At 40.0% G+C, this 14519-nt stretch overlaps 1 pseudogene; it reads left to right on the forward strand.

Moving 5' to 3' along the window:
• The first annotated feature begins 1420 nt into the window (after positions 1-1420).
• Positions 1421-4213, forward strand: LOC102277986 (cyclin-J pseudogene; annotated as a pseudogene).
• The last annotated feature ends 10306 nt before the right edge of the window (positions 4214-14519 follow it).

Raw genomic sequence — 14519 nt, forward strand, 5'->3', positions numbered from 1 at the left:
TTTTTCCAAGGGCTTCCCTGGTGGCTCAGAAGGTAAAGAATCTACCTATAATGCAGGAGACCTGGGTTCAATCCCTGGTTCAAGAATGTCCCCTGGAGAAGGGAATGGCTACCCACACCAGTATTCTTGCCTGGAGAATCCTAGAGACAGAGGAGCCTGGCTGGCTACAGTCTATAAGGTCACAAAAAGTCGGACACAACTGAAGCAACTTAGCACATAAGCATATTAGGTTCATATGCGTTTCTGAACATTATGTTCTCTTCTTGCATTGATCCTTTTAATGTCCTTCTTGTCTTTTACTATCGACTTTGTTGTAATGACTTCTTTGATATGGGTATTGAATTCCCCTATTTCTTTTTTTTTCCACTTGACTTGAATATCTTTTACTGTCCCTCATTTTAGTCTGGGTGTCTCTTTAGATCGGAAGTGAATCTCTTGTAGGCAAAGAAGGCTCTTTTTTTGTATCTTTGTTTTGTTTTATTTTAATCCATTTAGCCACACTATGCTTTCCTATTGGAGCATTTAGTCTATTGACACTCAAATATGTATCTACTTATTATCTTTTGTTATTTGTTTTCTGGATGTTTCTGAATGTCTTCTCTGTTCTTTTTCTATTTGTCTCTTCCATTTTGGTTTGATGATTTCTGTAGTGTTATGTTTGTGCTTCCTTCTCTCTAGTTTTTATATCTACTGAAGGTTGTTTATTATGATTACCACCAATTTCGTATACATTGACCTATATCTATAGCCACTCATTTTAAATTCTAGTAACTTAAGTTCAAACAAATTCTAGTATATTTACATTTTTACTAGCTTCCCCTACATTTTGTGATTTAGATGTTGTATTTTACATTTTCATGTCTATCCCATTTGTTGTAGTTATGACTGAATTTATAATTTTCACCTTTTTATGGAGGATATCTATCTACAATATTATATAAGTTTCAGGTGTACCACAGAGTGATTCAAATTTTAAAGATTATATATTTTTTTATATTTATTATACAACACTGGTTATACTCCCTGTGTATACAGGATATTCTTATAGCTTATTTAATTTATACATAGTAGCTATATCTCTTAGAGATAAGAAAGGCTTCTTCAGCGATCAACACAAAGAAATAGAGGAAAACAACAGAATGGGAAAGACTAGAGATCTCTTCAAGAAAATTAGAGATACCAAGGGAATATTTCATGCAAAGATGGGCTCAATAAAGGACAGAAATGGTATGGACCTAACAGAAGCAGAAGATATTAAGAAGAGGTGGCAAGAATACACAGAAGAACTGTAAAAAATGATCTTCACAACCAAGATAATCACGATGGTGTGATCACTCACCTAGAGCCACACATCCTGGAATGTGAAGTCAAGTAGGCCTTAGAAAGCATTACTATGGGGCAGCGGCGGGTCCGCATGTGCCCCCGCGCTGGCTTTGTACGCGGAGCCGCCTGCCGGTCCTTTAACAATGGGCGGCGCGAGCGCCCTGGCGCTGGGTCGGAGCTGAGGCCGGCGCTTTGCTGCCGACTGTCCGCAGCATGAGCGGGGTCGGCGTTCCCCGCATGTCGGCGGGGCTGGGCCTGTGAGGGCCGCGGTTCCGGACTGAAGTTGCCTCGTCTGGCCAGGCACGCCGCCGGGTCCCATGGAGCTGGAGGCGCAGTGGTGGCGGGGACAGCTGGCTGCCGACATCCATCAAGCTCTTCGGTACAAGGAGCTGAAGTTGCCTTCCTACAAAGGCCAGTCCCCTCAACTAAGTCTCAGAAGATATTTTGCTGACTTGATTGCCATTGTGAGCAATCGTTTCACACTCTGCCCTTCTGCCCGACATCTTGCTGTCTATTTGCTGGACCTGTTTATGGATCGTTATGACATCTCTATCCAGCAGCTGCATTTAGTTGCACTTTCCTGTCTGCTTCTAGCAAGTAAATTTGAAGAAAAAGAAGATAGTGTGCCTAAGCTGGAGCAGCTCAACAGCCTGGGTTGTATGACTAATATGAATCTAGTATTAACAAAACAAAATTTGCTACATATGGAACTATTATTATTAGAAACCTTTCAGTGGAACCTTTGCCTTCCAACAGCTGCCCATTTCATTGAGTATTATCTCTCTGAAGCAGTACATGAAACAGATCTTCATGATGGCTGGCCAATGATTTGCTTGGAAAAAACTAAACTCTACATGGCCAAGTATGCAGATTACTTCCTGGAAGTATCCTTGCAAGCTGCAGCATGTGTGGCTTCTTCAAGGGTTATACTTCGTCTCTCTCCAACGTGGCCTACAAGATTGCATCGTCTTACTGCTTACTCCTGGGATTTCTTAGTGCAGTGCATTGAACGGCTATTGATCGATCATGATAATGATGTGAAAGAAGCAAACAAACAGAGAGGACAGGCAGGACCTCAGCCAGCACAGCTAAGTGTGTTCCAGGCAGCCTCCCAGCCCTCTAGGGCAGTTCACTTTCAGCAGCCTCGGTATCTCCATCAGACTCACCAGACCTCACTGCAGTATCGCCATCCTGTATCGGAACAACCAAGCTGTCAGCAGATTGTATCTACTACACACACCTCATCTTACACACTACCAACATGTCCTGCTGGCTTCCTGCTGGCTTCAGGGCCTTGGGCATGCGCCAGCTGGTGTTGGGATGTCACTGGCAATACCGGTAGAAGTTAAACCCTGTCTGAATGTTTCTTACAACCGGAGTTATCAGATAAATGAACATTACCCTTGCATTACTCAATGCTTTGAAAGGTGATTTTATGTGAAGGTAAGACCTGACCCAGACTGTTTATGACTTGAAGCTCTGGGGCAAGCTTTTTGTAAAACTTCTCTTCAAAAGGAAAGGGATCCAAATTTCATCAGCACTCTTCAGATACCAGCACCAGGAAGACTGATTATCCCTTCCAACACACCGTGAATATCTGGGAGGACTAAGGTAACACTGCAAACACTTTAACAGTGTATATGTCAAATCCTGTTAAAACAAATTTCTATATGACACATTTTAAAGCCCCAAGTGATGGTCCAAATATTTCAAAAATATTCAACCCAACAGAAAATTTGTACAGACTCCAAATTTGCTGTTTCAAGATTTGACCTGTGGTGGCTCTGGGCCTAATGTTGGCTTATATGTCAGAGATTAATGTTTATCTGTGGACTTGCCAAACATTCTTTTTATGAAGGAAAGTTACAGTATTAATTTTTGAAGAGATCCTTTTTTAAGTCTCCAGTTTTGATTTATATTTTTGATCTGCATCTGCAAATGAACTTCTGACTAAGTTTCAACTCATGAATTTCTTTGCTATACCAGTCAGTGTGGTTAAAAAAAATTTTTTTTTAGATATTCTAAATAACTCCTTATCACAGATAGTATAGGTATCTGGATTTATGTACTAAAATTAAGATTGGAGTAGATTTCTTAAAATCATGGTCATACGTTTTTCTTATTTTTCCCCTGTGGTCAACCTCAAGTCTTTAGAATTAAACACATTTAACTCAGGGAATTTGTACTACTTGGAAACACTTAACTGTAATGCAACATGCTTTGGGAATGTTATAGTATGACTACCTTAATAACATAGGTTAGTAGACTCCTGCTAGAGTGTGTTTTCAAATGAGAACATAATTGTAGCTTAGAATGAATGAAGTGGTGGTTCCTGTCATTCATAATACACATACAAGTTTTGCATTTCTCAGTGCAATCAATGATTTATACTCAGATTTGATATTATTCTAAAAAAGTTTTTTCAAGGGAAGGTGTAATTGTAAAATGTCAGTACTAGAATAAAGTCCCGTAAGTTTGTTTTGAGGTGGAATGTGGCCAGGGTAGTTCTCAGGTTGTGCTAGAGCAGCACTTTGTTACATGGAAGACAGGTTTTATAAGCAGCCTTTGAATCCAGCTAGTCAAGTGTAACGGAGAAGGCAATGGCAACCCACTCCAGTGTTCTTGCCTGGAGAATCCCAGGGACGGGGGAGCCTGGTGGGCTGCCGTCTATGGGGTCGCAGACATGAATGAAGCGACTTAGCAGCAGCAGCAGTTAGGTGTAAGTAGGCAAAGGTGACTTTCATTGGACTGGCCCCAGAACTGCCCTGGGACATTTCACTATATTGGTAATGAGTGAAAACAGCAATAGGTCATTACAGCAAGGGCAATTTGGGGGTAAAGAGTTTGGAGGAAATAAACTGCAAAAAGTAAAAAGAAAAAAAAAAAAAAACATAGTAATAACTGAAACTATATACATTGTGCTCTTATCTGTGGGAGAAGAGATTTGGTGGAGGGAAGCTTTCTGATAGAAAAATTAGTAAAGTGTGTCATTTTGTTTGTGTGGTTTTTTTTTTAAAGATAGCACTTGAATAGAAGGGAAACTGCATGGCAGGTATGTGACTGCCGTAATATGCATTGAAGACAAGCTTATTATAAAGATGTTATGGGTATGCAGCAGGAGTCTCAATAATCAAGCCAATGGCTTTTGTTAGGAAGGGAAGGGACTCATCACAGCAATGGATTGATCCAGATGGCTCCAGTAGGTGGATGTGGGTGGGTGGGTTCTGTCAGTGTGAGTTCTTACAGAACATCCTTTCCTTAAATGAAAGGTAACTTTTATCATTAGAGTACATAGGGCATGACATGGATTTATTAGTCTGGTAGATAAAATGAAAAACTACTCAGGTAAGAACACTCGTGGCAGATTTTTCAAGCATGAAAATTGTTTTCTGAAAGTATCATCACTTTTCTCTTTACAGAAGGCTGCTTATTGGATTTTAGTAGTCCTTACCTCAAGAGAACTTGAATTATCTGGGGTAAAGTGGGTTCAAAAGAGAATATATCATTCACATTCAGAACCTAGCAACCTGGAGTCCAATTTTCAGTATTTTAACTACCTCAATAATACTATGAATGTAAGATATTGGGATAGAGATCCCAACTTGAAACAACAACTGGTGCCTATGGTAATTTAAATGTCTTGTCAAATGCTTTTACTGATTGGTTTAAATGTCATTCTTGTTATAGAAGAATATGCCTTTTTAAAAAGCCTGTAACACTTTCCCAGTTTATATTTTAAAAAGCTAAAGAACACTGGACTAATTTGGGTTGCGGGGGGGAGAGTAAAATAAATAATTGGTTACTATTGCTGCATACCCAGGGTAGGGTGGGATGGGGTGGTTGGAGAAACCAGTACTATTTTTAAAACATTAGGTTTCAGTATAAATACAACTCACAACTGCTAGCTTTGGGGGGCTATGGGTGGGGGGCGTTGTGTGGGTTTTGTTTTGTTTAATTTATTAATTAGTCTTTAAAGCAGGTTTTTTGTTTTTTGAGATTACCGGACCATCATTAAATGTGTACTGTGAAGAAATTAATGATATGTATAAGGGGCTTTACCAAAGTCCACTAAATAAACACTACTCAAATATAAACTGCAAACCAAAATGTATCTGTTATGACATTAATTGCAAATATCAAGTATGGTGCTAAAGTCCACACCAATGGAATTAGATGAGTGCTATGCACTTAATTTTAAAATAAAACTAGTTTTCGTTAAAAAAAAAAAAAAAAGTATTACTATGAACAAAGCTAGTGGAAATGATAGAATTCCAGTTGAGCTATTTCAAATCCTAAGAGTTGATGCTGTGAAAGTGCTGCACTCAATATGCCAGCAAATTTGGAAAACTCAGCAGTGGCCACAGGCCTGGAAAAGGTCAGTTTTCATTCCAGTCCCAAAGAAAGGCAATGCCAAAGAATGCTCAAACTACCACACAATTGCACTCATCTCACACGCTAGTAAAGTAATGCTCAAAATTCTCCAAGCCAGGCTTTAGCAATATGTGAGTGAACTTCCAGATGTTCAAGCTGGTTTTAGAAAAGGCAGAGGAACCAGAGATCCAATTGCCAACATCTGCTGGATCGTTGAAAAAGCAAGAGAGTTCCAGAAAAACATCTATTTCTGCTTTATTGACTATGCCAAAACCTTTGACTGTGTGGATCACAACAAACTGTGGAAAATTCTTCAAGAGATGGGAATACCAGACCACCTGACCTGCCCCTTGAGAAACCTATATGCAGGTCAGGAAGCAACAGTTAGAACTGGACATGGAACAACAGACTGGTTCCAAATAGGAAAAGGAGTATGTCAAGGCTGTATATTGTCACCCTGCTTATTTAACTTATATGCAGAGTACATCATGAGAAATGCTGGGCTGGAATAGGCACAAGCTGGAATCAAGATTTTGGGGAAAATATCAATCACCTCAGATATGCAGATGATACCACCCTTATGGCAGAAAGTGAAGAGGAACTCAAAAGCCTCTTGATGAAAGTGAAAGAGGAGAGTGGAAAAGTTGTCTTAAAGCTTAACATTCAGAAAACGAAGATCATGGCATCTGGTCCCATCACTTCATGGCAAATAGATAGGGAAACAGTGGAAACAGTGTCAGACTTTATTTTTCTGGGCTCCAAAATCACTGCAGATGGTGATTGCAGACATGAAATTAAAAAATGCTTGCTCCTTGGCAGGAAAGTTATGACCAACCTAGACAGCATATTCAAAAGCAGAGACATTACTTTGCCAACAAGGTCCATCTAGTCAAGGCTATGGTTTTTCCTGTGGTCATGTATGGATGTGAGAGTTGGACTGTGAAGAAAGCTGAGCACCGAAGAATTGATGCTTTGAACTGTGGTGTTGGAGAAGACTCTTGAGAGTCCCTTGGACTGCAAGGAGATCCAACCAGTCCATCCTAAAGGAGATCAGTCCTGGATGTTCATCCGAAGGACTGATGCTGAAGCTGAAATTCCAATACTTTGGCCACCTCATGCAAAGAGTTGACTCATTGGAAAAGACCCTGATGCTGGGAGGGATTGAGGGCAGGAGAAGAAGGGGACGACAGAGGATGAGATGGCTGGATGGCATCACGGATCAATGGACATGAGTTTGGGTAAACTCCGGGAGTTGGTGATGGACAGAGAGGCCTGGCGTGCTGCATTTCATGGGGTCGCAAAGAGTCAGACACGACTGAGCGACTGAACTGAACTATATCTTAGTCCCCTACCCTTTTCTTGCCCCTCCCTCTTCTAATTCCTCATTGATAACCATTAGTTTGTTTGCTATATCTGTGAGTCTGATTCATTTTTATATTTACTAGTTTGTTGGGGTTTTTTTAGATTCAAATATATGATATTATATAGTGTCTGTGTTTCTCAGTGACTTATTTCATTTAGTATTATATCCTCCAAGTCCATTCATTTTTTGCTACTGGCAAAACTTCATTCTTTTTAACAGCTGAGCAGTATTCTATTGTGTGTATTTACCATCTTTATTGATTTGGTCCTTCATGGACATTTAGTTTCTTCCATATCTTGGCATGACTTTACAATTTTCATTTTTAACCACTATATTAGTTTAAAGTGGTTGATCCACACCCTTTACTATATACTTGCCTTTACCAATAGAATTTTCCCTTCCTCTAGTTTCTTATTATTCTTGTAGTCTTTTTCAATAATGAAGACTTTTTAACATTTCTTCTGTAGTTGGCTTAGTATTGGTGAACCCTTTTAGTGTTTGCTGTTGGAGATGCTCTTTTTTTACTTCAATTCTGAATGATATTCTTGGCTTGGAAGAGTATCCTAGGCTGCAGGGTTTTTTGGTTTGTTTTTTTTTGTTTTTCCCTTCAGCACTTTAAATATTGTGCTACTCCCTTCTGCCCTGCAGAAGCCCTTCAGAAAAATCAACTTATAATAGATTTATGTGGGTTACCTCAAATGAGATTCTTTGTTTTCCTATTGCTGACTTTAAAATTCTATTTTGATCTTTAACTTTTGCCATTTTAATTATGATATGCCATAGTGCATTTCACTTTGGGTTTATCTTGTTTGAGACTCTCCGTAATTCCCAAACCTGGATAGCTGTTTCCTTCAAGTGTTTAACCAAAATTTCATTAAATATATTTTTTACATTTTCTCTCTTTTCCTGCTGCTTCCACTAGAACATGAATGTTAATAAGCTTGATGTTTTCACAGAGGTCCATTAAACTACTCATATTTTTTAAATTTGTTGTTCTTTTTTGCTATTCTTATTGCGTGATTTCCATTATTCTGTCATCTATATCACTTAAGCATTCTTCTTTATCACTAAAATGCTGCTAATTCCTGCTAGTGTATTTTTCACTACAGTTATTGTATACTTGAGCTATAACAGTTTTTTCCCAGTTCCTTGTTAAAATACTCATGCTGTTCATCTATTATTTCCCCTGGTTTCATTAGCATTCTTACTACTATTGCTTTGAATTCTTTATCAGGTAAATTAGTTATCTACTTTTCATTAGGGTTTTAATCAGGATTTTACTTGTTCTCATTCTTTAGTCTGAAACAAATTCTTATAACTTCTGATTTTTCTTAACTTTTTCTGTCTCTCTTACATTAGGTAAAGCAATTACATATTCCAGTCTTGAAAGTGGTTTCTTGTATGGCAGTGTCCCTATGGAGTCTATGTATGTCCAATGGCTTTGGTGGGAGAACTGGATCTGAAGTGAGCATGGACCGTGTCTTCACCTGGGGTGTGATTGCAGCCACTGCATTGGTGGGATATAGGGCTGGAGTTCGTGGGACCAGAGCCAGAGCCAGGTGTGAGCAAGGGCTTCCCTGTTCTCAGTGGCTTTCACCACCTTATCAGGGGTAGGCGTGTGTCCTGAGGAGCTGGAATAAGACCCTTGAGAAAGTGGATTTCTCCTGTATGTGATGGCAATTTCTGAATTATTCTAGGCCATGATCAAGGTATCAGAGCTTGGGGTTGCACTTCTCAGCTGGTTTTGCTTTTTCTGTAATGTGCTAAAGGCTTCCTTGGTGGCTCAGTGGTAAAAAAAAAAATCTACCAGGGGCAGGAGACCCAGCTTTGACTGCTGGGTCAGGAAGGTCCTCTAAAGCTGGAAATGGCAACCTGCTCCAGTACTCTTGCCTGGGAAATCCCATGAACAGAGGAGCCTTGTGGGCTGTAGTCCATGGGGTCACAAAAGAGTCAGACACAACTTAACAACTAAACATCAACAACCTCACCTCAATTAGTGGCTGGGTAGTGGTGAGGGGTTGATGCCACAGCACAGAGCTGACCCTGCCCCTCCCAAAATTGACAAGGATGTGCACTCTGGTGATAGTGTTCTCTTCCCTGGACCCAACTTCACTCCTCATGGAGTGACTGCAGAGACAAATGAGTTGACAATGGCTCAGTTGCAGGTTCAGGGTCCAAGTCACCTCTCATCCCTCCAAGTGTACACACTTTTGTTAGCAATGGAATCCATCCTCCCCTTTAGTGGGAAGCACCCACAGGAGCATCAGAGGTTGGGGCAGGAGCTCAGTTAGAACTGGGTAGAGGGGATGCTGGGGTGGCCCTTGCCAGCTGGATGGAATCCCAGGCAGTTTTCAATCTGCTGCCTCCCTGCTGTGATTGGGAGTGAGCAGGTCTGGTCTCAGTTACTTGCAGCATTCAGGTAAATCTCCACTGGTTTTCAAGCCAGAAAGGGGGCTTATTTCCTGTTGTTAAACCCCAGGGCTGGTGTGCCTAAAATCTGGCCCCAAATCCTTGCTCCTGCAGGAGGATTCCCCAGCCTGTGATATCCCCTTCTTCTTCTCTATCTCAGGTGAGAAGTAAAGGTCCCAACCATATCGCTTGTCTCCCCTTCCTGGCAGACTCATATGGATTATTCTTCACAACCTTGGTTGTAGAACAGCTGTTCTGCTCTTGCCCACATGGATTTCAGCAAAAGTTTCTCTATATATAGTGGTAATGTGATGTGTTCCCGAGGATGGGTGAGCTTAGCATTCTACCAACCTGCCATCTAGAACTCCCTTCTCATTTTTGCAGTTTAGATTGTTATAGGCCATCTCTGTGCAGAGGATCAGGTTTAGGTAAAAACATTAAATTCTTTTCTGGTCTTTCTGAGTCTGTATCATTCCAGGTACATATATGGAGATCTTCTTATTATCTCTGTATATGCTTCTTACTTTTTTTTTTATTATTATCATATCTTTTTTTAAATTTTATTTTATTTTTAAACTTTACAATATTGTATTAGTTTTGCCAAATATCGAAATGAATCCGCCACAGGTATACCTGTGTTCCCCATCCTGAACCCTCCTCCCTCCTCCCTCCCCATACCCTCCCTCTGGGTCATCCCAGCACACCAGCCCCAAGCATCCAGTATCGTGCATCAAACCTGGACTGGTGACTCGTTTCATATATGATATTATACATGTTTCAATGCCATTCTCCCAAATCTCCCCACCCTCTCCCTCTCCCACAGAGTCCATAAGACTGATCTATACATCAGTGTCTCTTTTGCTGTCTCATACATAGGGTTATTGTTACCATCTTTCTAAATTCCATATATATGCATTAGTATACTGTATTGGCCAGAAGGGAAAGAGACATGTGTACCCCAATGTTCATCGCAGCACTGTTTATAATAGCCAAGACATGGAAGCAACCTAGATGCCCATCAGCAGATGAATGGATAAGAAAGCTGTGGTACATATACACAATGGAGTATTACTCAGCCATTAAAAAGAATACATTTGAATCAGTTCTAATGAGATGGATGAAACTGGAACCTATTATACAGAGTGAAGTATGCTTCTTACTTTACAAAAGTCCTAGTCTTTAATGTCTGGCTCCAAGAAGAAAAACAGGATGGGCAGGGAAAGGGTACAGGCCTTTAAATTCCCTGGAAGTCACTTCAGCTGGATCAGGAGAGGATTATAGCCAGAGTCGGGAGATGCACCAACAGTGGCTGCTCCCCCTGTGTCTGCAGGTCTGGTTCAGAAGCAACAATCAGTAATCAGAGCACAGACACTGGATATTGGAGGGGAAAGGTCCTACTATCTGACCTTCAGTTCCATAAGCTTTGTTGAAGCCTCTCCCGGACATGTGCATGTCTGACATCCATGGAAAATATTTACATTAACCCTTGACACATCATACTGAGGCTTTTATAGGTTGAATTTTTGCCTTTAAAAAATTAAAAATGCAACACCTTTTCTAGTATACACAGTGCAAAAATATGTGTATCCACCAAGTACTTCTTTCAAGATGTCATTATACTGCCAGTTGCACTTTGAAGTTGAGTAATTTAAAATCTGTATGGAAGTAGCACATGAAGCTCCACACACAAAAAAAAAACTGTCAAAAATCAAATAACTTAAGCTGATAGCTTATTCAGAGAAACACTGTGAGCTCAATAATATTTCTAGGGCCTTATTGAAAGGAGAGAAGAGTCATAGGTAGGGGCTTTGAAATCCATCAATTTAATCTCTAAATTCCTACTTCCTAACTTGAATTTCAAATGCTCTTAACTATTTTATCACCTGTAGCTGCCCTCTTTCTCCCTGGTTCCAAATGTGGCCACAGCTTTTTCACCATCATTTCCCAATGCCCTACTACCTTACAGTCATGTACATTATAACTTTATCAAAGGTTTATATACTGTGAAATACATATACAATCCAGCATCGAAGAATACAATATCAGAATAAAATCTGTTTCCTAAGCCTTATGACCACTTCCCACATAGCGACTTCTTATTTCCTGGCCATGTGTCTTATAGAGGTCCGTCTTCATGACGTGATTCTGGACTCCTTTCTTTACCACATCCTGTTCTCTTAAAAAAAAAAATTCAAACACCTGAAATTCAATTTTCTTAATTTTAGACACACACAAAACGCCCTCTTATTTGAGTCCATCATTTCATCAATGTGAGTGCTAAGTCATTTAGTTGCATCTGACTTTGTGACCCTATGGACTGTAGCCTTCCAGGCTCCTCTGTCCATGGGATTCTCCAGGTAAGAACACTGAAGTGGGAGTGCCGTGCCCTCCTCCAGGGAATCATCCAGACCCAGAGATCAAACTCACATCTCTTATGTCTCCTGCATTGGCAGGCAGTTTCCTCATCATAGCGCCACCTGGGAAGCCCCATCTCACCAAAATACTAGTCCAAAAACCTTCCTTTTCCACCCAAAGAAAACCGTGAAACGCTTTGCCTAAATAAGCAAACAAACAACAAAAAAGCAGCATGCACCATGAGAGAAATTCATACATCCCCTGGAATAAATAACAGCTAAGCTTCAAGTTAAAAATATCTTCTCATTAATGATCATACTGAAACAAATAGAATAGAATGAAGTAGATGTAAGTAGACTACACAAGTAGCAGACTGGAAATTAGAAGGCTAACTGTTTAGTCTAGATTTTTTCTTTTTTTAATTAATTAATTAATTTTTTTAAATTTTTACAATATTGTATTGGTTTTGCCAAACATCAACATGCATCTGCCACAGGTGTACACGTGTTCCCCATCCTGAACCCCCTCCCACCTCCCCTTCCCATACCATACCTCTGGGTCATGCCCGTGCACCAGCCCCAAGCTTCCTGTATCCTGCATCAACCTGGACTGGCGATTCGTTTCAGATATGATATTATACATGTTTTAATGCCATTCTCCCAAATCATCCCACCCTCTCCCTCTCCCACAGAGTCCAAAAGACTGTTCTATACATCTGTGTCTCTTTTGCTGTCTCGCATACAGGGTTGTAGTTACCATCTTTCTAAATTCCATATATATGCGTTAGTATACTGTATTGGTGTTTTTCTTTCTGGCGCATTTCACTCTGTATAATAGGCTCCAGTGTCATCCACCTCATTAGAACTGATTCAAATGTATTCTTTTTAATGGCTGAGTAATACCCCATTGTGTATATGTACCACAGCTTTCTTATCCATTCATTTGCTGATGGACATCTAGGTTGCTTCCATGTCCTGGCTATTATAAACAGTGCTGCGATGAACATATGGGTACACGTGTCTCTTTTAATTCTGGTTTCCTCGGTGTGTATGCCCAGCAGTGGGACGGCTTTATGAACCTGTGACGTTTAATCGTTAGCCACTCAGAGCTTCATTTTAGTTTCGATGAAAAAAATATATTTAGATGATCTGTCATTTGCTGAGTTCATTGTACAAAGGTAAAGAGTACACTCCAACCCAAAGAAGTTTGATGTAAAATACTTACCAGATACAAAATAAATTACAGTCAAAGCCTTTATGGAAACCTAAATCTCTGACATTTAAAGGAGACATACTCTTCCAGGTCATAAAATGGAAAGATGGGTGTAGAAACAGAATATTTTCTTTTTTTTTTTTATTCTTCCAATTTTATTTTATTTTTAAACTTTACATAATTGTATTAGTTTTGCCAAATATCAAAATGAATCCGCCACAGGTATACATGTGTTCCCCATCCCAAACCCTCCTCCCTCCTCCCTCCCCATACCATCCTCTGGGCCGTCCCAGTGCACCAGCCCCAAGCATCCAGCATCATGCATCGAACCTGGACTGGCAACTCGTTTCCTACATGATATTTTACATGTTTCATTGCCATTCTCCCAAATCTTCCCACCCTCTCCCTCTCCCACAGAGTCCATAAGACTGTTCTATACATCAATGTCTCTTTTGCTGTCTCGCACAATCGGGTTATTGTTACCATCTTTCTAAATTCCATATATATGCGTTAGTATACTGTATTTATGTTTTTCCTTCTGGCTTACTTCACTCTGTATAATAGGCTCCAGTTTCATCCACCTCATTAGAACTGATTCAAATGTATTCTTTTTAATGGCTGAGTAATACTCCATTGTGTATATGTACCACTGCTTGCTTATCCATTCATCTGCTGATGGACATCTAGGTTGCTTCCATGTCTTGGCTATTATAAACAGTGCTCTGATGAACATTGGGGTACACGTGTCTCTTTCCCTTCTGGTTTCCTCAGTGTGTATACCCAGCAGTGGGATTGCTGGGTCATATGGCAGTTCTATTTCCAGTTTTTTAAGGAATCTCACACTGTTCTCCATAGTGGCTGTACTAGTTTGCATTCCCACCAACAGTGTAGGAGGGTTCCTTTTCTCCACACCCTCTCCAGCATTTATTATTTGTAGACTTTTGGATCGCAGCCATTCTGACTGGTGTGAAATGGTACCTCATAGTGGTTTTGATTTGCATTTCTCTGATAATGAGTGATGTTGAGCATCTTTTCATGTGTTTGTTAGCCATCTGTGTCTTTTTTTTTGAGAAATGTCTATTTAGTTCTTTGGCCCATTTTTTTGATTGGGTCGTTTATTTTTCTGGAGTTGAGCTGTAGGAGTTGCTTGTATATTTTTGAGATTAGTTGTTTGTCAGTTGCTTCATTTGCTATTATTTTCTCCCATTCTGAAGGCTGTCTTTTCACCTTGCTAATAGTTTCCTTTGATGTGCAGAAGCTTTTAAGGTTAATTAGGTCCCATTTGTTTATTTTTTGCTTTTATTTCCAATATTCTGGGAGGTGGGTCATAGAGGATCCTGCTGTGATGTATGTCGGAGAGTGTTTTGCCTATGTTCTCCTCTAGGAGTTTTATAGTTTCTGGTCTTACGCTTAGATCTTTAATCCATTTTGAGTTTATTTTTGTGTATGGTGTTAGAAAGTGGTCCAGTTTCATTCTTTTTACAAG

This window comes from Bos mutus, chromosome 29 (genome assembly GCF_027580195.1).
Source record: "Bos mutus isolate GX-2022 chromosome 29, NWIPB_WYAK_1.1, whole genome shotgun sequence".
NCBI lineage: Eukaryota > Metazoa > Chordata > Mammalia > Artiodactyla > Bovidae > Bos > Bos mutus.